This window comes from Ovis aries, chromosome 3 (genome assembly GCF_016772045.2).
Source record: "Ovis aries strain OAR_USU_Benz2616 breed Rambouillet chromosome 3, ARS-UI_Ramb_v3.0, whole genome shotgun sequence".
In the NCBI taxonomy this organism is placed as follows: domain Eukaryota; kingdom Metazoa; phylum Chordata; class Mammalia; order Artiodactyla; family Bovidae; genus Ovis; species Ovis aries.
This window is the reverse complement of record NC_056056.1, coordinates 28,682,704-28,706,743: the sequence shown is the minus strand read 5'-3', so window position 1 is coordinate 28,706,743 and position 24,040 is coordinate 28,682,704. Positions and strand designations below refer to the sequence as shown.

At 43.6% G+C, this 24,040-nt stretch overlaps 1 non-coding gene across 1 annotated transcript; it reads right to left on the bottom strand.

The window, feature by feature from the left end:
- Window positions 1-23,685: 23,685 nt before the first annotated feature.
- Window positions 23,686-23,792, bottom strand: LOC114114146 (U6 spliceosomal RNA). The gene has a single exon (XR_003588985.1). It is a non-coding gene; the product is annotated as a U6 spliceosomal RNA (small nuclear RNA).
- Between the last annotated feature and the right edge of the window lie 248 nt (window positions 23,793-24,040).

Genomic DNA, 24,040 nt, shown 5'->3' with positions numbered 1-24,040 from the left:
TCACCTAGAGCCAGAAATGCTGGAATGCTAAGTCAAGTGGGCCTTAGGAAGCATCACTATGAACAAAGCTAGTGGAGGTGATGGAATTCCTACCGAGCTATTTCAAATCCTAAAAGATGTTGCTGTGAAAGTGCTGCACTCAATATGCCTGCAAATTTGGAAAACTCAGCAATTGCCACAGGACTGGAAAAGGTCAGTTTTCATTCCAGTCCCAAAGACAGGTGATGCCAAAGAATGCTCAAACCACTGCACAATTGCACTCACCACTCATGCTAATAAATTCTCCAAGCCATGCTTCAACAGTACGTGAACCATGAACTTTCAGATGTTCAAGCTGGGTTTAGAAAAGGCAGAGGAACCAGAGATCAAATTGCTAACATCCTTTGGATCATTGAAAAAGCAAGAGAGTTCCAGAAAAACATCTACTTCTGTTTTATTGACTATGCCAAAGCCTTTGACTGTGGATCACAACAAACTGTGGAAATTCTGAAAGAGATGGGAATACCAGACCACCTGACCTGCCTCTTGAGAAATCTGTATGCAGGTCAGGAAGCAACAGTTAGAACTGGACATGGAAAAACAGACTGGTTCCAAATAGGGAAAGGAGCACGTCAAGGCTGTATATTGTCACCCTGCTTATTTAACTTATATGCAGAGTACATCATGAGAAATGCTAGACTGGATGAAGCATAAGCTAGAATCAAGATTGCCTGGAGAAATATCAATAACCTCAGTTATGCAGATGACACAAAACTTATGGCAGAAAGTGAAGAAGAACTAAAGAGTGTCTTGATGAAAGTGAAAGAGGAGAGTGAAAAAGTTGGCTTAAAACTCAACATTCAGAAAACGAAGATCATGGCATCTGGTCCAAGGAGCAAGCATCTTTTAATTTCATGGCTGCAGTCACCATCTGCAGTGATCCTGGAGCCCCTAAAAATAAAGTCTGTCACTGTTTCCATTTGTTTCCCCATCTATTTGCCATGAAGTGACGGGACCAGATGCCATAATCTTCATTTTCTGAATGTTGAGCTTTAAGCCAACTTTTTCACTCTCCTCTTTCACTTTCATCAAGAGGCTCTTTAGTTCTTCTTCGCTTTCTGCCATAAGGGCAGTGTCGTCTGCCTAAGGTTTCTCCTGGCAATCTTGATTTCAGCTTGTGCTTCATCCAGCCCAGTATTTCTCATGATGTACTCTGCATTCAGTTCAGTTGCTCAGTCGTGTCCAACTCTTTGCGACCCCATGAATTGCAGCACGCCAGGCCTCCCTGTCCATCACCATCTCCCGGAGTTCACTCAGACTCACGTCCATCGAGTCCGTGATGCCATCCAGCCATCTCATCCTCGGTCGTCCCCTTCTCCTCCTGCGCCCAATCCCTCCCAGCATCAGAGTCTTTTCCAATGAGCCAACTCTTCGCATGAGGTGGCCAAAGTACTGGAGTTTCAGCTTTAGCATCATTCCTTCCAAAGAAATCCCAGGGTTGATCTCCTTCAGAGTTGACTGGTTGAATCTCCTTGCAGTCCAAGGGACTCTCAAGAGTCTTCTCCAACACCACAGTTCAAATGCATCAATTCTTGGGTGCTCAGCTTTCTTCACAGTCCAATTCTCACATCCATACATGACCACAGGAAAAACCATAGCCTTGACTAGACAGACCTTAGTTGGCAAAGTAATGTCTCTGCTTTTGAATATACTATCTAGGTTGGTCATAACTTTTCTTCCAAGGAGTAAGTGTCTTTTAATTTCATGGCTGCAATCACCATCTGCAGTGATTTTGGAGCCCCCAAAATTAAAGTCTGACACTGTTTCCACTGTTTCCCCATCTATTTCCCATGAAGTGATGGGACCAGATGCCATGATCTTCGTTTTCTGAATGTTGAGTTTTAAGCCAACTTTTTCACTCTCTTCTTTCACTTTCATCAAAAGGCTTTTTAGCTCCTCTTCACTTTCTGCCGTAAGGGTGGTGTCATCTGCATATCTGAGGTTATTGATATTTCTCCAGGCAATCTTGATTCTAGCTGTGTTTCTTCCAGTCCAGCGTTTCTCATGATGTACTCTGCATAGAAGTTAAATAAGCAGGGTGACAATATACAGCCTTGACGCGTTCCTTTCCCTATTTGGAACCAGTCTGTTTTTCCATGTCCAGTTCTGACTGTTGCTTCCTGACCTGCATACGGATTTCTCAAGAGGCAGGTCAGGTGGCCTGTATTCCCATCTCTTTCAGAATTTCCACAGTTTGTTGTGATCCACAGTCAAAGGCTTTGGCATAGTCAATAAAACAGAAGTAGATGTTTTTCTGGAACTCTCTTGCTTTTTTGATGATCCAAAGGATGTTGGCAATTTGATCTCTGGTTCCTCTGCCTTTTTTAAACCCAGCTTGAACATCTGAAAGTTCATGGTTCACGTACTGTTGAAGCATGGCTTGGAGAATTTTGAGAATTACTCTGCTAGCATATGAGATAAGTGCAATTGTGCAGTGGTTTGAGCATTCTTTGGCATCACCTGTCTTTGGGATTGGAATGAAAACTGACCTTTTCCAGTCCTGTGGCAATTGCTGAGTTTTCCAAATTTGCAGGCATATTGAGTGCAGCACTTTCACAGCAACATCTTTTAGGATTTGAAATAGCTCGGTAGGAATTCCATCACCTCCACTATCTTTGTTCATAGTGATGCTTCCTAAGGCCCACTTGACTTAGCATTCCAGCATTTCTGGCTCTAGGTGAGTGATCATCACACCATCATGATTATTTGAGTTGTGAAGTCTTTTTTGTATAGGTCTGTGTATTCCTGCCACCTCTTCTTAATATCCTCTGCTTCTGTTAGGTCCATACCATTTTTGTCCTTTATTGAGACATTACTTTGTCAACAAAGTGAAGTGAAGTCACTTAGTCATATCCGACTCTTTGTAACCCCGTGGACTGTAGCCTGCCAGGCTCCTCTGTCCATGGGATTTTTCCAGGCAAGAATACTAGAGTGATCCCTCTAATCAAAGGTATGGTTTTTCCAGTAGTTGTATGGATTCCCTTTTGGCTTCCCTTGGGCTTATCTGGTAAAGAATCTGCCTGCAATTCCACTGGGCTTCCCTTGTGGCTCAGCTGGTAAAGAATCCACCTGCAATGGGGGAGGCCTGGGTTTGATCCCTGGGTTGGGAAGATCCCCTGGAGAAGGGAAAGGCTATCCACTCTTGTATTCTGGCCTGGAGAATTCCATGGATTGTACTAGTCCATGGGATTTCAAAGAGTCGGAAATGACTGAGCTACTTTCACTTCACTTCAGGTATGGATGTGAGAGTTGGACTATAAAGAAAGCTGACACTGAAGAATTGATGTTTTTGTACTGGGATGTTGAAGTAGACTCTTGAGAGTCCCTTGGACAGCAAGGAGATCCAACCAGTGTCCTAAAGAAAATCAGTCCTGGATATTCATTGGAAGGACTGATGCTGAAGCTGAAACTCCAATACTTTGGCCACCTGATGTGAAGAACTGACTCACTGGAAAAGACCCTGAAGCTGGGAAAGATTGAAGGCGGGAGGAGAGGGGCCGACTGAGGATGAAATGGTGGGATGGCATCACTGACTCAATGAACACGAGTTTGAGTAAGCTCTGGGCGTTGGTGATGGACAGGGAGGCCTCCCATGCTGCAGTCCGTGGGGTCGCAGAGTCGAACATGACTGAGCGACTGAACTCAACTGACTGAGTGTGGCCCCACCCATCAGAACAAGACCCAGTTTCCCCCACAGTCAGTCTCTCCCATCAGTAAGCCTCCATAAGCCTCTTATCTGTCAGAGGGCTAACAGAATGAAAACCACAATCACAGAAAAGTAATCAAACTGACCACATGGACCATAGCCTTGTCTAACTCAATGAAACTATGAGCCATGCCATGTAGGGCCACCCAAGATGGACGGGTCATGGTGGAGAGTTCTGACAGAATGTGGTCCACTGGAGAAGGGAATAGCAAACCACTTCCGTATCCTTGCCTTGAGAACCCAAGAACAGTATGAAAAGGCACACACTTGCACACATAAAATGATTCAGGTGAACCTGTCTGCAGGGCAGGCATAGAGATACAGACATAGAGAACAGACATGTGGGAATGGTGGGGGGGGGGATGGGGAGGGTAGGATGAATAGTGAGATGAGGATTGATGTATATACTCTACTGTGTAAAATAGACAGCTAGTGGGAAGTTGCTGTACCTCACAGGAAGCTCAGCTCGGTGCTCTGACATGACCTAGAGGGGCAGGATGGGGATGGGGAGAAGGTAGGTGGGAGGGCAGCCCCAGAGGAAGGGGTTATATGTATACATATGGCTGATTCATTTTGTTCACAGCAAAGGCTAACACAACATTGTAAAGCAATTATACTCCAATAAAAAAATAATAAAAATTTTTGAAGGAGGTCATATCCTTAAAGTAATAAAGAAAGGAATTGTTCAGGGTATCATGAGAACAATAAAGGTTTAGAATAGTTACCTTGGTTAAGAAAAATCAGCAGGAAAGTGTCAGAGCCCTATTAGAATCAGAGGTTCTGAGCTAAATCCGAGGGAAAAACATGGAATTCTTCCACTACAACCACTGAAAGCACACCTGCCTACATCTGAAGGGACAGAAGGATGCTCTTGTTGAGGCAAGCCAGGCATCACTCGGAGGCAGCAGCCAGTGCTAGAGCATCTGCTGAAATGCTCATTTTTATCAACACAGGCCGTCAGGCAGGGTGGAGTGTGGACAGATGGCAAGACTGATGGTGGAAGTGTTGGCACAGCTTTCTACTTGTCTTTACTATTGTCAACGCAGAGCTAATTAACTTAGCCTCTCTGAGTCTCACTTTTCCTCATCTGATAAATGTCAATAGTAAATCATACCTCATATATTCACTGTATTAGTGAGAAAATATTCCTAAGACATCTGGCACCTAATAAATTAGACAAAGGGAGGATATATGATGATGATCACCATCATCACAGCAAGAAACTATGGTGGATTTGATCCCCTAGCCCATGCACAGACCCATTCGTAAAAATCACAAAATGAGCCCACAGTAAATTGCATGTCACAGTCCCCTGCACCCAGTGGTGCTCCCTTCCTCCCGATGCCCCTGTCTCCCACACTTCCATAGAAGGCTAATCATCTGAGAAGTGCATCCAATAACTAGATCAGTTCAGTTCAGTGCAGTCACTCAGTCGTGTCCGACTCTGTGACCCTGTGGACTACAGCATGCCAGGCTTCCCTGTCCATCACCATCTCCTGAAGCTTGCCCAGACTCATGTCCTAGATGCTTTGCTTTAATTCACAGAACGAGCAGGGAAAGCATGAACAAAGAAAGTCATGAGGGAGGGAAAGTTGTGAAATTTGTATTATCAATAACAATAATTAGATGGTAAGACAGAAACAGAGATTTTCCTAACTTTACATAGCAGGTAAGCTCTTGGAAAATTAGAATTATGGGAAAACAAGTCCAATTTCTTCACAGACTTATGGGAGCATTTGTTGAGCCTGGACTGTGCTAGTCACCATACTCTCCTTGTGCGTGCTCAGTCATTGTCCGACTCTTTGCAGCCCCATGGACTATAGCCCACCAGGCTTCTCTGTCCATGGGATTCCCATGGAGGGGGTTGCCGTTTCCTTCTCCAGGGGATCTTCCTGACCCAGGGATTGAACCTGCATCTCTTGCTTGGTGGGTGGATTCTTTACCACTGAGCCACTGTGAAGTCCCTGTAGTCACCATACTCAAGGCTAAACATGCATGCTCTCTTTTTACCTTCACTATCACCCTATGAGGCAGTTACTCTCTGGTTGCTTATTTTACAGATGATGAAACAGACATTTTAATTTAAGAAAATTGACCAAAGGAACTTGCATACCAGTGTTCACTGAAGCATTTTGAAAACAGCCGAAAAAGTGGAAAGAACTCAAGTATCCACAAACAGACAAATGGATAAACACAACATGGTGTACTGAAATAGTATTCAGCCATACAAGGGGATGGGGTTCTGAAACACGCTACAATGGAGGGGGACCTTGAAAACATTACACCAAGTTAAGCTAGCCAGACACGAAGGACAAATATTACACGATTCCACTTATACAAAATATCTAGAACAGGGTTCCCATAAAGGAATTTAAAAAGGGACAGGATCTCCACAAGGTTTTTTGTTTTTAATTTATTTATTTTTAACTGAAGGATGATTGTTTTAAGTATTGTGTTAGTTTCCAACAAACATCAACATGAATCAACGATAGACTTATCCATGCCCTCTCCCATTTGAACATCCCCCACCCCACCTCCCTCCCCATCTCATCCGCCCATCCATGAGGTTTTTAAAAGAGCTAAACTGCTTCCCCATATTAGGGAGAGGGGGAATATTGGATTGTCAGTTACAGACATTGAAGAGCTGGAAGAACCAGACATTATTCTAGCCCCATCTCCTCATTTCCCGAGGAAGGAGCGGGAACCTAGAGAAGTTTGGGGAAATGCTCTAGACACTCTTCAAGACACTCCCAGAGCCAGGATTCAGATTTCGGTGATGATGGCCTGCTTCCAGCCCAGAGCTCACTTTTGCACATCCTGTCACAGCTTGGATGCACCAGCCTTGCTGGCTAAGAAGTCTGTGGTGCTGTGAGGACCTCGCTCAGAAGTCAAGAGAGCCGGACCTGGAGTCCCTGCAGCAAAGAAGCTTCTTGTCCAGACTCTTGAGACAGAGCTGGAGTCTCCATGGAGGGCTGCCTGAGACAGCAGGGGCCCAGAACTCCCTCTCAATGCTCAAGCATGCACCCACATCTCGCTCTGGCCACATGATGAGGGAGTGGGAGAAAACCTAAACTCAGCTGACACACCCAGATGTTTCCTCAAACTCTTTTTACATCCAGGGACATCTGGGCTCAAGCTTGCAGTCCCTCACCCGACACCCTACTGTAGCAGCCCCACCACATTCTTTGGTCTCCTTGATGGAACGTGGGTGCATGATAGAACCACTGCGAGGAGGGCAGAGAGATGGGGTACCACGAGGAAGAAGGGAAATATGGGGAGAGCATCATCTGGTTTACACAGATCCTTTAGATTGCATCACTGACTCAATGGACACGATTTGAGCAAACTCTTGGAGAGAGTGGAAGATGGAGGAGCCTGGTGTGGGGCAGTCCATGGGGTTACAAGGAGTCAGACACAGCTTAGTGACTGAACAACTACAGCAACAGCGGGTTTGGATCCCTGCTTACTGTTGAGGTATGCAATTCACCTCCTTTCCTACAACTTCATGTTTGAGCTCCACTGTGCTGGGGTGGCAGAAGTGTCACCTCAAATACCTCTGTTTTTTCAGGACTGTGTCTATATCCTGAGAAGTTTCCATAGTGCCGAGGGGCCAGACAGAAGGTCACATGCCCTGCAGGCATTGCCAAGGCGCCCATCATCCCATCTGGTTGTCAGTTTCCAGCCCACACAAGTCCTAAGGAGGACATCCCTCATTCCAGGCACAAAAGTACTTTAGCTCCGACTATCCCCTTAGCTTTCCTGTGCCACCCTGGACTCATTTTATGCCATGTTGTGGCAGGAGAATCTTAGACTACAGACATTCTGTAGACACTCTTGTCTATCCTTCACCCAGGGGGACCCTATCTAATGAAGGCAGGAGTGGGAATCTCTGTGCTCATTCAGAATGTCTGTCCCATCTTGTCTACACACAGAGTCCTCACTCCTCCCCTAAGAGTACCAGCTTCTGAAAACATATGTCAAGACAACTCTTCATTTCCTCTGCCTCCTGCTTTCCCCAGCCCTTTCCTGAGGGAGTGAGCACAGAACAGCCCACTGTTTACACTGGCTGAGTGGAAAGGGTTGGGCAAAATATGGAACTATGGTGGGGGAGGAGGGGGGAATCCTGCATAAGTAAATGTCACACAATGCTGTCATGCTATCTATCACATTCCTATAGGGTGTGGATATGCAAGAAAATTCTTGGTGTATGTATATTTGACTATCACTCAAGAGGCTGAAAATGAATAGGTGAAATGAGGGGCTTTAGGGGGATGGCAATAGGAGAGAAATTCCTCCACCCTGGTCCTCTCTCCTTGGGTGGGAGTACAGAAGCTTGAGAAATGTCAGGAGGCCAAGGTCTCTGGGAACACCAGGCGGGGGGAGGGACATGGCAGGCACGCTGTGCAGCACTTCTGGGTAAAAGAGGCCCAGAAATGTGTGTGTGTCAGTCGCTCAGTCATGTCCTACTCTTTTGCTACCCCATGGACTGTAACCCACCAGGCTCCTCTGTCCATGGGATTCTCTAGGAGAGAATACTGGAATGGGTTGACATTTCCTTCTCCAGGGGATCTTCCCCACCCAGGGGTTGAACCCAGTTCTCCTGCATTGTAGGCAGATTTTTCACCATTTGAGCCACCAGGGAAGCCCAGAGACAACAAATTCTAAAAATGATGTCCCGTCTTCTGAGCTGATGCAGAGAGCAGGGCCTCAGCAAGCAGAAAGAGGGTTGTATTCCAGTCCAGCAAGCCCCTCTGCCAACCAGTTTTACTCCTCACATAAACTCATGACCAGTAGTGGGATTCCAGCTACTTTTCATTGTAAAACCATGTTGTACTTCAGATAAGATTACAAGGGAACTCTCAGGAGGGCATGGCTCCACACTCAGTAATCCTGGGTAGTTAAGGAACTCCAGATGCAGAATGCCAAGGCCATCAAACATGGGCTACTGAGTCCTTGGCTAGCCTTGGTTTGTTGTTTTTGTGGAAGAGATCTCCACCTCCCAAGTAAGGAGCCAAAGCTTGAGAATGAAACGTTCAGAAAGTTCCACACTCCAACACTAACCTGCTACTCTAAATGGTTTTCATGTGTCTGTATATCTGTGCTCCTTCGTCTAAATGTCATGGGACACTGTATAGGGAATGCAGAGCCTTAGAATTCACCTCCCAAGGTTAAAAAATGATAAACAAGAACCGAAAAAAGAATACAGTTGTTAAGCCAGCCCCTGCACAAGCCCAATTTTCTGGTAACCCCGATCATATCTGAAGCAAAAGCTGCTTCTAATCAAAGGTGGTTGCATAGCTGTTATAATACTTTCCACATTGGACATTTTAACTGGTACATGGTCTATCAGGAGGCATAAATGGTCTGTCAGCTTGAGGCACTGCGCTCTTTCGGAGAGCCTGCATAAACACACGTGGAATGATACACCTTCAGAAACACTTCCTGCCCCTGCTCACAACGACCCTGTGGAAAATTGCAGTGCAAGCTGCCAAGTTAACCTGACTCTAGGTTGCTGTTGACACTATGGGAATGAACTCTTCAACCTGAGGAGCGTTCTGATACCATCTGAACACGAAAAATGACCAGTGTGTGACCATTTTGCCTTTCTTCCAAAGAGGGTATTGGGTTGGCCAAAAAGTTTATTCAGGCATTGCCACATGATGTTACAAAAAAACTCAGACTAACTTTTTGACCATCCCAGCACATAATAATACCATTCTAGGTGGGCTTCCCTGGTGGCTCAGCAGTAAAGAATCCACCTGCCTACACAAGAGACATGGGTTCAGTCCCTGGATTGGGAAGATCCCCTGGAGGAGGAACTGGCAACCCACTCCAGTGCTCTTGCTTGGAGAATCCCATGGACTGAGGAGCCTGGCAGGCTACAGTCCATGGGGTAGCAAAGAGTTAGACACAACTGAGCAGCTGAACAACAACCACCATTCTAGAGGCACACAATCAGTTCACTATACACCACTGAGGCCGCAGGACCCTCAATCAGTGAATGAAAAGGCATAGACTGGGACCCATTGTATAGCCTGCAGAGTAGTTGGGAAGAGGGGTAATAGAAGTACTGATACGCCAAGTGTTCAAAGTCTGATTGAGATGGTTCTGGATTTGCCCATAACTGAGCAAAGAGAACGAACTCTGCCTCTGAAGCAATGGCTCCTGGAGGTGGGGTTACTCAGTGGGTCACCATGGCTGGGGTGGGGAGGGCTTCCATCGTGAGGATGATGGTACCAGAGATCAGCTCTGCTCTCCCCCCCTGCCTTGAGTGACTCCAGGATGGAAGAGAAGAGCGGGGTGAACACTGCACAAAGTCCCGTAGAAGGAACAGAACAGCCATCAAACCCTCTGAAAAGCATGACTACAAAATTTTGGAAAATGTGAGGGTGGGTTAGATGTCAATGAGGGATTAAGATAATTTTTCACAGAAGACACAGGGCCTGCCATGCCTTTGAAAGAAAATGTAATCACTTCCCGGCTATGGATTGTTTCCATGTGTTTATTTGTCAACAGCCTAATGAAATAATGCAAAAGAGGGAGGGTGTCTCAACCCCAGATCTTCCAACCTGGGGTGCTAAGAGGCCCACCAGGCTCGAGCAAGCTGGGCTCTATTTCCTTCCCTGCTCCAGGACAAACCTTCAGCTCTCAGAGCCAGGAAGATAGGGATCCATTTCAGTGGAGATTTTGCATTTTCCTCATTCTGCCCCAACAGTCACACAACTTGAATACTTTCTCCCCTTTGCTGGAGTCTTATTCTGAAAACAAAGCAAACGAACACACAAAAAAACAGTTTGATAAAAATAGAAAAGACTGGACTTCCCTGGTGATACAGTGGACAAGAATCCGCCTGCTAATGCAGGGGACACAGGTTCAGTCCCTGATTGGAGAAGATTCCATATGCCTCAGAGCAACTAAGCCTGTGAACCACAACTACTGAACCCAGGCTTTAGGGCCTGCTAGCTGCAACTACTGAGCCCTCGAGCCTAGAGCCTGCGTTTTACAAGAGAAGCCACCAAAATGAGAAGACCACACACTGCAATGAAGGGTAGCCCCTGTGCACTACAACTAGAGAAAGCCTGCGAGCAGGTGAAGACCCAGTGGAACCAAAAATAATAAATAAATAAATAGATTCACAGGACTAATGTTTGTCCATCTCTGGGCCAGCACTCTGACCATTTGGTACAGTGGAGGGGATGTTACATTGGCAACCCTGGGCTCTAGCTCAGACCAGGTAAGGAACTGACCCAGGATAAGCGAACCAGCACCTGCCATCATCATTGACAGGACCTGCAATCATTCTCTAAGTGTTTTGTATTGAATTCATTAGGTTATAAGCATGCTTTTATTAGAGACACTCTTCTTAAGTCAATCAGTCTTTTTTTTTTTAGGGGGAGAGGAAGTAGTAAAATAATTCAAAACTACACAAAACAAAACTAGCACGAGTTGGCCTGACCAGCTCAATGCTCTGGTGTGTGTGGGTCATATCCTGGAAAGAGGCTGTCATCCAGGGAGCACCCATGTTTCATGTCATCTCGATCACGTGCTCCTTCTCTGAGTTCCTGGTTACATATCCCCATGTCTCTCTTGGTTGACATCACTCTGATGTTCCTTAACCACCTAAAGTTTCATGCACACCCAACAATGGGTGTCCATCATTAAAGAATGATTTCCCAGTCAGGCCCTGAGAACCAATCACTTTATATCTTTATTCATTTATTCATCACTTACTCATTCATTTATCCAAAAATTTCCTAAGGACTTTCTACATGCCAGAAACAATGATAGGCATCAGAAACAGAGGGACTGTCCTCATGGAGTGTGAAATTCAGTGGATGAGGCAGAGGTTGACAGATGATTATGACAAATGGAAAGAAATTATACAACAGAAGGGTATACAAAGGGAGTGCAGGGGAAGGGCTGTAAAATTCATTTGGTGTGGGATGGGAAGACCTCATAAAGAGGGGTACACATAAGCTGAGCCTTGAAAGATGTACGGGAATTATCCAGAGAATTATCAATCATTTTCAGGGGTTTTGGTTCTATTCCCCAAGAGACCTGTTCACAAAACACTTTACAATTACACCCATATTAAACTTTCAAAAGTCCTTTCCTAATATGCCAACAACTACTGCCAGAGCTGATTGTAGCCACAATGTTCTGGCAGTGAGTGGGTGGGTTTTGTTGGTTCTGCCACCACCAAGCCCCTGAGTCAGCTAGTCTCAGAGAAGAGCTCTTCTTGGTCCTTCACATTCTGTAAAGATCTCTAAGCACAAATTGAGTGAGTGGGCCTGTGTATTTCCAGTCATCATCTGGCTGTGTTAATGTCAATGTTCAATTTTGAAAAGAAGGATGTAGGTCGCAATGTACCAGCCTTCCATCAGCTCTGCCTCCTGCCCATATCTGACCTCAGACCTCTTTTCTATTCCCTTACTCTCACACTGGGCTTCCTGGAACATCATGATTCCCTCCTGCTATTCTTCAAATAGTGGGTTATAAGGCTGGAAGCCGGGGAACTGAGGCTCTACTTACATGAATCAGAGAAAATTTTGAGAATGGTATAAAGATGCAAAAATAATTTATTTTCCCACATAGGCATGCCAACTCTTTTGCCTGTTGTGTTGATCAGGTAATTTTTTCTTTGCTTCATAAGAACTACAAAGACTAACTTATCTCCAGTCTGAGCTATCAGTGAGCAAATGTCCCAACTTGCCAAGTTCCTCTACCAAGCAGGAACACTTGGGTAACCTGCAGATTTTGGCTGATGGATACTGGAGAAGCTTCTTTAGGGGACTGGAGGTGTTGGTTGCATCATATTCTCTGGATCCTCTCTCAGCTGCAGTAGGCTTTGGGCTTAGTACATTCCACCTTGGGACCGGAGTGTCCAGTTATGCCCTTCACGGTAGGGCCCTGACCAAAGCACAAGAGGTCATTGACATGTGGAGGAGGCACAGAGTGCTGTGGAAGGATTCCTAAGGAGCTGTGATACTTGAAGCAGAGGACAAGGACCGCATGATGGAGAGTGTGTGTGGCCGGATGGTTTCTGGGAAGAGGACTGAAAGGCAGCAGCCATTTGAAAAGGAAGCAGTTTCACATGCCTCCAAGAGGGCACTTAGGCAACCCTGCCTGCACCCCCCTCCCCCGCCCCCCAGATTCAGCAGTCAGGAGGCCATTTATGAGCTCAGGAAGCACAGTTTTAATGCAGTAATGTAGGCAGCAGCCCGATTACAGCGATTCAGAGAGCAAGTAATGATGGTGACGCTTGCGCAACAAGAATTTACTTAATGCCCTGGAATTATATACTCAAAAGGCTGAAAATGGTAAATTTTAGGTTACGTATTTTTTTCACCTCAAGAATGAATAAATAAAACAGTAAAAAAATGATAAGAGGGGGGTATAAATGGAAGGTAAGGAAAGGAGAAAGGATGGATATGGAAGACATATTAGGTCATCACTCTACTTTGTTTGAAGGCAGGAGTGATAAGTATGTTCATAGGCCAACTGGGAGGAGCTGATGAAAATACACAACAGGAGACTTGACACCCCAAATATGGACAAATGGAGAAAAAATCAAGGGCAAAATAGAGTGACTGTCCTTGGAAAGAAGAGAGCTCTTCTCGTCCTGTGAAATCAGAGCGGAAGAGGGGAGGGTGTGGAAAGGAAACACTGGCTCTGAGAGGAAGGTGGGAGGTGAGAAGGAAGTATGGGCTTCTGGGGAGGACACAGCAAGGTGGACCAGCTCAGGACGGCCACTGAGGGGCCAGATGAAGGAGCCCCCTAGAGATGCATGAGTTTATCAGGTAGCGAGAGGAAACAAGGAAGTGCCTTTTCTGGCGAGTCTACTGTCTACTCTTGGTGGCTTGCTCTCAGTTGTGAATCGGTAACACTGACTCCAGCTGGTGGAGTCTCCTCAAGAAGAAACGCTGACAAATGCCCTCGGCCCTTTCAGCCAGGGCTTCCAGGAACCTCCAGGCCAACCTAGCTGCGGAGAAGGCAACAGGATTATGATGGACTCCCAGGCTCAGCTTCAGGCAACCAGACACAGGCCTGAGGATGGTGCTATGTCAGCCATGCCTCCATCAGAGCGGCTGGGACGAGGAGGACCATAGCCACTGAGCCCCACTCCTTGGGCCTGTTTACTCAACCAGGACAGTGAACACACTCCAGGCATTGCCAGACAAGTGTCAGCATGCTCCCCTTGCTTCCTGCTTTCATCATCATCTGATTGCTCTGATGGCTATTATTACTGTTACTGTTTTCACTATTGTCGTTGACTTCAACTCAGTGGGATCTGGAGTCCAATGTGGAACACACTGATGCAACAAAAAAGCACTTTTTATCTTGCCTGCCTCGTATATTAAGTTTCAGCTTTATAGGATTAAAACCAGCTGAGGTCTGAGGGCTGTCTCAGGCCCACTTGACTACCTTCAGGCGTCCTGCTGTGGTTTGCCACCCACAGTGACAAGGACCCTTCTGGGATACAGACGGCAGGGGCTTGGGGAAACTGGCAGACGGGTGGTCTGGAGAAGCCTCTAATTAAAGTTGTTCAGACCTGCAACCGTGGGATCTTGATCTCTGCTTCTAGTATGTGAACACAACTCAACCCCCAGGCCCCGAGCAGGACTCTGAGGACAGAAAACCCAAGAAGCAAGAAGCTTCAGGGCTGCTATAACATGGGGCATAGGATTTAGCACTGGGGAGGAAGGCAGCCTGGCTCAAGGTCACCCCTGTTCTTCAGCCCACAGACATCTGTGCTGGCCCAAGATAGAAGCAAAGGGGAAAGAAACCCAAGGGGGCAAGAGCCATCATTATGGAGTGGGTTTCACCTGCAGAAATAAGCCCCTAAGAAAAGAAACTTAAATGCCCCATTCCTGAGTTTCTCCTTGGGAAATTATGGCAGCATATCTGGGGCTCCCTGGCCAATCCAATGTGCCTTATGGGCTGGAGCCCTGGCATTGAGTAAGTGGCCCAGACACTCCTGCCCTCTCTCCTAATCCTCCCTGACTCTCAGAGGCCCAGCAAGACTTCCTACACTGCAAGTCCCTCTTCATGGAACAATTATCTGTGAGGAAGAGTCCTCTGTGAGGAACAGTCATTCATTCAATAAAATATATTTATTGAGTCCACACATGCACCTGCTTAAAGCACAAGGCCCCCAAACAGATTCACCTTCAAGTGCCCCTTAGAGATGGCTTTCACCCTGGGAGTGAGTTCCAGATCTTCTCTGATAGTGAGAGCTGAATGTGTGGTGGTGGACAGTGAGCTGGGAGCTCAGAATAGGATACAGACTTGCCTACAGAGTTCAAAGACTTGACAAATTTCTCACGGGCAAATTCCTTTGAACTTAAAGCAGATTTCAAAGGACAGTTTGAGACCACTTTCAGCTTCAGTTTTGATGAGTGGCCTGGGAACTGGGCTTCTAATCCAGGATGGCCTCATTCCAAAGCATACACTCTTCCAGCTTTATTTCACTCTGTAGTCCTCCCTTATGTGTTCCTACAGGGTAGCTCCTGGGATATTTAGCATTTCCTGGTTATCTTAGGACTAGTGTTTCTACTGGGTGTGATTAGGAGGTGAGCTGGACTAAGGAAGTGTGCAGAAATGAACTGGGTGAAAGTCAAGTTCCTTTGGTACACAGATAGATGCTTGCCCTCCAGGCTCAATTTCCTAGGGTTAGGACCCAGGCAGAATCCAAGGGGCAGCAGACACCATTTTCAAAGAAGCTTTTGGCCTCCTGGGAGCACTTGCTGATGATGTAGGAAGAGAACAAGGTTTGAGGGACTGAAAAAGCACTAGCCCCATCTGGAAGTATCTTAATGTCATTGTGACATCTTAATAAGGAATAGAAATTGATTTCTTACAAGAAAAAGAGATTCAGGAATGAGAGGAATAGCTTTTACATGGAAGATACAGAAGTGTAAGATCAGAAGGAAGAAGCGGCAAACAGAAGAAAAGCACACAAACTGTACGTTAAAAAATGAAGAGGAATTATATGAAGATGCTAAGAATGAAGAAAAGACTAAGAGCTATATGTATCTTTGGAGAATCAGTTCAGTCACTCAGTCGTGTCCGACTGTTTGCAACCCCATGAATTGCAGCACGCCAGGCCTCCCTGTCCATCACCAACTCCTGGAGTTCACTCATATTCACGTACATTGAGTCTGTGATGCCATCCAGCCGTCTCATCCTCTGTCGTCCCCTTCTCCTCCTGCCCCCAATCCCTACCAGAATCAAAGTCTTTTCCAATGAGTCAACTCTTCGCATGACGTGGCCAAAGTACTGGACTTTCAGCTTTAGCATCATTCCTTCCAAAGAAATCCCGGGGTTGATCTCCTTCACAGTAGACTGGTTGGATCTCCTTGCAGTCCAAGGGACTCTCAAGAGTCTTCTCCAACACCACAGTTCAAAAGCATGAATTCTTCAGCACTCAGCCTTCTTCACAGTCCAACTCTCACATCCATACATGACTACAGGAAAAACCATAGCCTTGACTAGACGGACCTTGGATTTTCTCCAGCTTCTCTGAGATTTGAGCCTCCTCTTAGGCTTGAGAGAGTCATTTCCTGGACAGGCTGATAAGAAGTCTAGGGGTCCCCAAGGAGAGAGGGGTCTGGAATTCTCAAGGAGGAAGAAAGGACAAACTTTTTTTCCTCTACATTCCTTAGGATTATATAACAATAATGTATCCTGCCTGAGGACAGTCTCTGGATTAAACCTTCTGGCTAATCCTGTTATCTTAAAATGTAAATTATGGGAGTAGATCTGATGAGGTCGTTACAACCTCCAGACATTCTTCGGATTCATTGGAGAGTATATAACTCCACTGCTAAAGCTAAGCAAGTGGGTACTCTTTCTGCCCCCTTCTGATGCCTATGTCAGGAGCTTTCTCTATCTCCTTTATACTTTAATAAAACTTTATTACACAAAAGCTCTGAGCAATCAAGCCTCGTCTCTGGCCCCGGATTGAATTCCTCTCCTCCAGAGGCCAAGAATCCCAGCATCTTTCCGTGGTTCAGCAACAACTTTTCAAGCTGACTTAGGAGAGTCATCCAGACCCCTTAAGCAGATGCACTTGAAGAAGCCTTGTGATAGTGATGTGGTAATGATGGAGTCAAGTCTAACTGGACTCCACCATATCAGGCCAGATCCTTTCATCTTTCATTTTTCAAGCAACACTACTGGAGTGGGTTGCTATTTCCTTTTCCAGGAGATTATCCCAACCCAAGGATGGGACTTGCCTCTCCTGTGTCTCCTACATTGCACGTGGATTCTTTTCTTGCTGAGCCACCAGGGAAGCCCTGGCTAAGTCTAAGACTATTTCTCATAATTCTCTAAACCAAGCCTCAACTATAGCTTTAAACTCAGAGTCAAGGGCAGCAGGCTTTATGCAATGATTGCCTTCTATTATCCTTTTCTAAAATTGATGGTAAAATACAGATTATAGCCCAATTTTACTAAAAGTATTGACATATTTTCCCCTTAAGTCTGGACCAATTTGTCAAACTACAAAACACTTTAATCTGGATGAGGTTTAAATACTTTTCAATCTTCAAAGTTCCTCTTCTAGCTAGGCTAACTTTCAAGCAAAGGGACTTTCCATAATAACTGATATGGACAGTCTCAAATCTTGTGTTCTTGAACTAGAAGGCAGGGATCTTGGAGTTGTTCCACTATTATAGAAGGTATTCGCCAGATATTTTTGTGACATTAAGATAATTGAGCTAGTATTTATAATGTAAAAAGAAACAGAAATAAAAACAGCTCTCTACCAGCTTCATGGTTTACGTGAGACAAAATGAAGTGATGAAGGAGACATTTCTCACAGTTCATCCAACTCAGCTGGATCCAAGTGATATAGGAGGAGACAAACATGCTTCATTGGTTTGAGTTCGAGACTATGAAGTGAAAATAATATACTGCTTGCTGACTTCTTCACTTCACAGGGGTTTTATGAGGAATAAATAGTTAAAACACTTTGAAGATGACAAATGCTCAAGTGCTAAGCATTATTATCTGAAACTACTATTACATCAATTCTTTGTGTAATCAAGTATTATTATTGGAAGCTCTGCAAGAAAATCTAACCTTTGGAGATTTTCAGCTCTATTTGCAGAACAAAGAGGCCTGGGTATCATTCATCCTAAGTATTTTAGACATGTGAATCAAGAATATTTAGACAGTGAGTGAGCATTTCTTGTTTGCCCATATTTCAACTAGTAAGAACTTTGTATTTATTGGCATGACCCAAAAAGCAATATGGTACTTTGGGAAAGAAAAACCCCCACAAGATTTAGATTCTAGAATAAAGTGAAACTAAAATGGAACCCACCCAAATATTTTCAGCTGAGATTGAACTCCTCTTGGCTATTTGAATAAACTGCTCTTTAAGTAATTAAAACTGTAACCTAAGGTCTTTAGTAAATTCTGGTAATTTCTCTGTAGTCAGTTTCAAGTATTTTTTAGCTGGCTTCTTTCCAAAGAGTACACCTGTGTGTTAGTTGAACAATGTCTTACTGAAAGATGAAATTAACTAATTTTGTTTGATTTGGATCTTGGTTAAAACTCTGAAGTTAGATATTTATATGCAGAGCCACATAAAGAATACTAGCTTCAATTATTCCACCAGGGACTATAATAAGATTTCCATTTAACTAATAGAACATTAGAATATGCTTAGTTAATGAAAATGATTCATCTCTGTTTTTCTATCAAATACAAGAGTTGGAGGAGTGGCAAAGAACTATTATTTTAACTACAGAACTCTAACACACTAACTTTCTTCTCTCCTGTGCTACATCCTCTTCCTAAATTTATTCACTTTTGTTTCTGAACTTTGAAAGGAACTGTATCTATTTTAATTCATGAAAACCCAATAAAACATTGTTTTGACTTTAAATAATGGGCCTTTAATGCCTTTGATCCCCCTTGTCCATGTAAAATAAAAGTCTAATGATTCCTATTAAATGGGGGGAATAAAGTTTATTCCAATAACTATTTTCATTTTATGAGTGCAATTTAAGTTTTCACTTTTGTCCATTAATTATATGAGATGTCAAAAATGCTGGAAGATGAGATTTGTTTATGTTTCTGATTTTTATCTCAGTTACAGTTTTTGTTTTGTACAGAATTAACACGGAACTGAGTGAGGATGCCACCAAACACCCCTCCACCACCTTTAGAGCACAGGTGTGTGCAGTAAGAACCTGGCACCATTCACAGCTGTGCTACAGTTTCTGAGTAATTGTACTTTCCAGTGATGCTCGGGCCAGAATGGCCTCAGAACAGACTCCAAAAGCTTCCATCTTGCTGTCAGAAAATGCAAACTCAATAGGCGGCTCAAGGGATGTCTTACGTATGCTCACTCATATAGTTAGTTCTGTTCCAGCCTTTCCTTAGAACACCAGTGTCTCCACTTCTAGGATTTCACTGCTCCAACATTCTGTGTCACCCTCATTGCACAGATTCAAAAACAGCTAAAGGCTACAATTGTCACAAAGGAGAATTCTGTCATTGGCCCTACCCAGGAATGCAAAGGATCTTGTCTAGAAGTGACATTGACCACGGTATGAGCTGCAAGGAAAGTATTGGGGTCTATGACTCTCCAGCCCACCTTCATTTCCTTCTTAATTCCTTTTCTACCTGGTTTACACTTTCCAGCCTTGCTGCTCAAAGGGGAACCCAGCAGTGTCGCATCACCCGGGACTCTGTTAGGAATCTAGAACCTCAGTCCCACCCCAGAGCAGCTTCATCACAGTCTGTGTTTTACCAAGATCCTCAGGTTACTCTGAAACACAGTAAAGTTGGAGAATTACAGGTTTTAGCACAGAATTTCTGGATCCCCAGCTCCAGTTATTCTCACCACGTGCATTCTTAGCTGGGTGTCTCTAGAAAGAAAAGCTCTACCCCTTCTCTTTCCTTCTGGCTCACCAGACTCCGCCTTGCACAAAGCCGTCCTTGGGCACTTGTACTCTAGGGTGCCTACCTTATCCGGTTATCTGTTGCCCTTTCTTGTGACCTTGACCTTCCCTTCCTGCTGATAAATGGCTGGGCAGGCTCCTTGGCTCCATTTACCCTCCCGGAGCTGCTGGAAATGCACCTGAGGATCAGCTATGGCTGGCCTGAAGGGCCCCACCCTGCTTCTTCCCATGCCAGATGTAATCGTTCCCAGAGTTCAGAGGTTTATGACTTGTTTCTTGTACTTCCAAATGTGCAGTCAAGATGCCCTTGTGATGAATTGGCAAGACTAATGGCTTATTTAAATACTTTCCAAGTCTGCTCTTTCAGACCACTTCTTCCACGTGGATATCTCTTGTGTGAGAATACGAGTGTAATGAAACCATGAGACGCATGCCCAGTTTGTCTCAAACTTCTATACCAGTTGTCATTATACCATCAGTTTCCACAAATTAAATCTACTCTGAAAGAAAGCATATCTGGAATTGACCCCCAAAATATTTCCGTAGGTTCTTGGATGTACTCTGCAAGTGTGTTTTTGTTTCCTAAATGTGACAAGAAATTACATCTGAAGCTCAGAAAGGGCAAAGATGACTTTCTGTATTTCTGGTGTACCTGGAGAATCCACCTGCCTACACAGATAAGGCATTTATCTGAATACAGACACAGGCACACAACGGCCATACCTTATTGTCTATACTCATTGTCCACTATAGAAACTGAAAAATGAAACAGACACAAAGGTTAACTTTGGGAAGAAAAATCAACCATAAAACTAATGATGTTATGCCTGTTACAGGCACTAGAATAAATGAAGACAATTCAGTTGAAAATACATCACTGGTTGTACAACTCAGGTGACGCCCTCTGGATGATTTGAAAATAGTTTTAATTTGAACTGATAGGATCCTTAGAAAATTCAATTTAGCTGGTGAAGAATAAAATACAAACTAGTTACTGTTTATTCTCTATTTGTTCATGTATCTCTAAGAGTTTTAATTTGAACTGATAGGATCCTTAGAAAACTCAATTTAGCTGGTGAAGAATAAAATACAAACTAGTTACTGTTTATTCTCTGTGTGTTCATGTTTCTCTAAGAAGGTAAGTTCTAGATAAGAGGGACTTTCAATGAGGATTTAAAACAGACTGGAGATAATTTCCCCTCATCACTGGGGCAGCCACTTAGACAAACAAAGGCCATTTGGGACTCATTGAAAGAATACTGGTCCCAAAGAGCATTCCTTGATGAGACAAAAGTGACATCTGGTCCCTCCAGCCTGCTCAGCTGTGTAGAGTGAATCTGCTGTGGGTTCATAAATAGCTCCATAAACAAGTTTTTCAGTCTAGTCTAGTCATGATCAAAGACCTAAATGTTCAGCAAAACCCACTCTGCTTACCTAACATCAACAAATAGTCATTATAAAGATCAAAATCAACATGCACACAGGCAACAAAAGAAAAATATGAACTGGACTTCATTAAAATCAAGAATTTTTATGCATCAAAGGACACTATCAATGAAATGAAAAGCCAGCTGACAGGATGGGATAAAACATTTGCAAATCACATATCTGATAAGGGTTAAATATCCAAAATATATAAATAACTCCCATAATTAATTAACCAAAGGACAACACAATTTAAAATGAGCATAGGACTTTATTTATTTATTTTTACTTTATTTTACTTTACAATACTGTATTGGTTTTGCCATACATTGACATGAATCCACCACGGGTGTACATGCGATCCCAAGCATGAACCCCCCTTCCACCTCCCACCTCCCTCCCCACAACATCCCTCTGGGTCATCCCCATGCACCAGCCCCAAGCATGCTGTATCCTGCATCGGACACAGACTGGTGATTCGATTCTTACATGATAGTATACATGTTTCAATGCCATTCTCCCAAATCATCCCACCCTCTCCCTCTCCCTCTGAGTCCAAAAGTCCACTATACACATCTGTGTCTTTTTTGCTGTCTTGCATACAGGGTCATCATGCCATCTTTCTAAATTCCATATATATGTGTTAGTATACTGTATTGGTGTTTTTCTTTCTGGCTTACTTCACTCTGTATAATAGGCTCCAGTTTCATCCATCTCATCAGAACTGATTCAAATGTATTCTTTTTAACGGCTGAGTAATACTCCATTGTGTATATGTACCACAGCTTTCTTATCCATTCATCTGCTGATGGACATCTAGGTGGTTTCCATGTCCTGGCTATTATAAACAGTGCTGCAATGAACATTGGGGTATATGTGTCTCTTTCAATTCTGGTTTCCTCGGTGTGTATGCCCAGCAGAAGGGATTCCTGGGTCATATGGTGGTTCTATTTGCAATTTTTTAAGGAATCTCCACACTGTTCTCCATAGTGGTTGTACTAGTTTGCATTCCCACCAACAGTGTAGGAGGGTTCCCTTTTCTCCACACCCTCTGCAGCATTTATTGCTTGCAGATTTTTGGATCGCAGACATTCTGACTGGTGTGAAGTGGTACCTCATTGTGGTTTTGATTTGCATTTCTCTAATAAGGAGTGATGTTGAGCATCTTTTCCAGTGTTTATTAGCCATCTGTATGTCTTCTTTGGAGAAATGTCTATTTAGTTCTTTGGCCCATTTTTTGATTGGGTCGTTTACTTTTCTGGAATTGAGTTGTATAAGTTGTATATTTTTGAGATTAGTTGTTTGTCAGTTGTTTCATTTGCTATTATTTTCTCCCATTCAGAAGGCTGTCTTTTCACCTTGCTTATATTTTCCTTTGTTGTGCAGAAGCTTTTAATTTTAATTAGATCCCATTTGTTTATTTTTGCTTTTATTTCCAGAATTCTGGGACATGGATCATAGAGGATCCTGCTGTAATTTATGTTGGAGAGTGTTTTGCCTATGTTCTCCTCTAGGAGTTTTATAGTTTCTGGTCTTACATTTAGATCTTTAATCCATTTTGAGTTTATTTTCGTGTGCGGTGTTAGAAAGTGATCTAGTTTCATTCTTTTACAAGTGGTTGACCAGTTTTCCCAGCACCACTTGTTAAAGAGATTGTCTTTACTTCATTGTATATTCTTGCCTCCTTTGTCAAAGATAAGGTGTCCATATGTGTGTGGATTTATCTCTGGGCTTTCTATTTTGTTCCATTGGTCTATATTTCTGTCTTTGTGCCAGTACCGTACTGTCTTGATGACTGTGGCTTTGTACTAGAGCCTATAGTCAGGCAAGTTGATTCCTCCAGTTCCATTCTTCTTTCTCAAGATTGCTTTGGCTATTCGAGGTTTTTTGTATTTCCATACAAATCTTGAAATTATTTGTTCTAGTTCTGTGAAAAATATCACTGGTAGCTTGATAGGGATTGCATTGAATTTGTAAATTGCTTTGGGTAGTATACTCATTTTCACTATATTGATTCTTCTGATCCATGAACATGGTATATTTCTCCATCTATTAGTGTCCTCTTTGATTTCGTTCATCAGTGTTTTATAGTTTTCTATATATAGGTCTTTAGTTTCTTTAGGTAGGTATATTCCTAAGTATTTTATTCTTTTCGTTGCAATGGTGAATGGAATTGTTTCCTTAATTTCTTTTTCTACTTTCTCATTATTAGCGTATAGGAATGCAAGGGATTTCTGTGTGTTGATTTTATATCCTGCAACTTTACTATATTCATTGATTAGCCCTAGTAATTTTCTGGTGGAGTCTTTAGGATTTTCTATGTAGAGGATCATGTCATCTGCAAACAGTGAGAGTTGTACTTCTTCTTTTCCAATTTGGATTCCTTTTATTTCTTTTTCTGCTCTGATTGCTGTGGCCAAAACTTCCAGAACTATGTTGAATAGTAGCGGTGAAAGTGGGCACCCTTGTCTTGTTCCTGACTTTAGGGGAAATGCTTTCAATTTTTCCCCATTGAGGATAATGTTTGCTGTGGGTTTGTCATATATAGCTTTTATTATGTTGAGGTATGTTCCTTCTAGTCCTGCCTTCTGGAGAGTTAAAAATATGAAACGCTTCACGAATTTGTGTGTCATCCTTGCACAGGGGCCATGCTAATCTTCTCTGTATCATTCCAATTTTAGTATATGTGCTGCCGAAGCGAGCACTAAAATGAGCATAGGACTTTAAATAGTTCTCCAAAGAAGGCTTACAAATGGACTATGAGCACATGAAAAGATGCTTAACATCACTAGTCATTAAGGAAATGAAAATCAAAATCGTAATGAGATACCACCTCACGCCTATTAGGATTGCTGTAATTAAAACACAGAAATATATCAGTGACAGCGTGGAGAAACTGCAAACTTTGTGCCTGGCTGGTGGGAATGTAAAATGGTGCAGACACTCTGGAAAA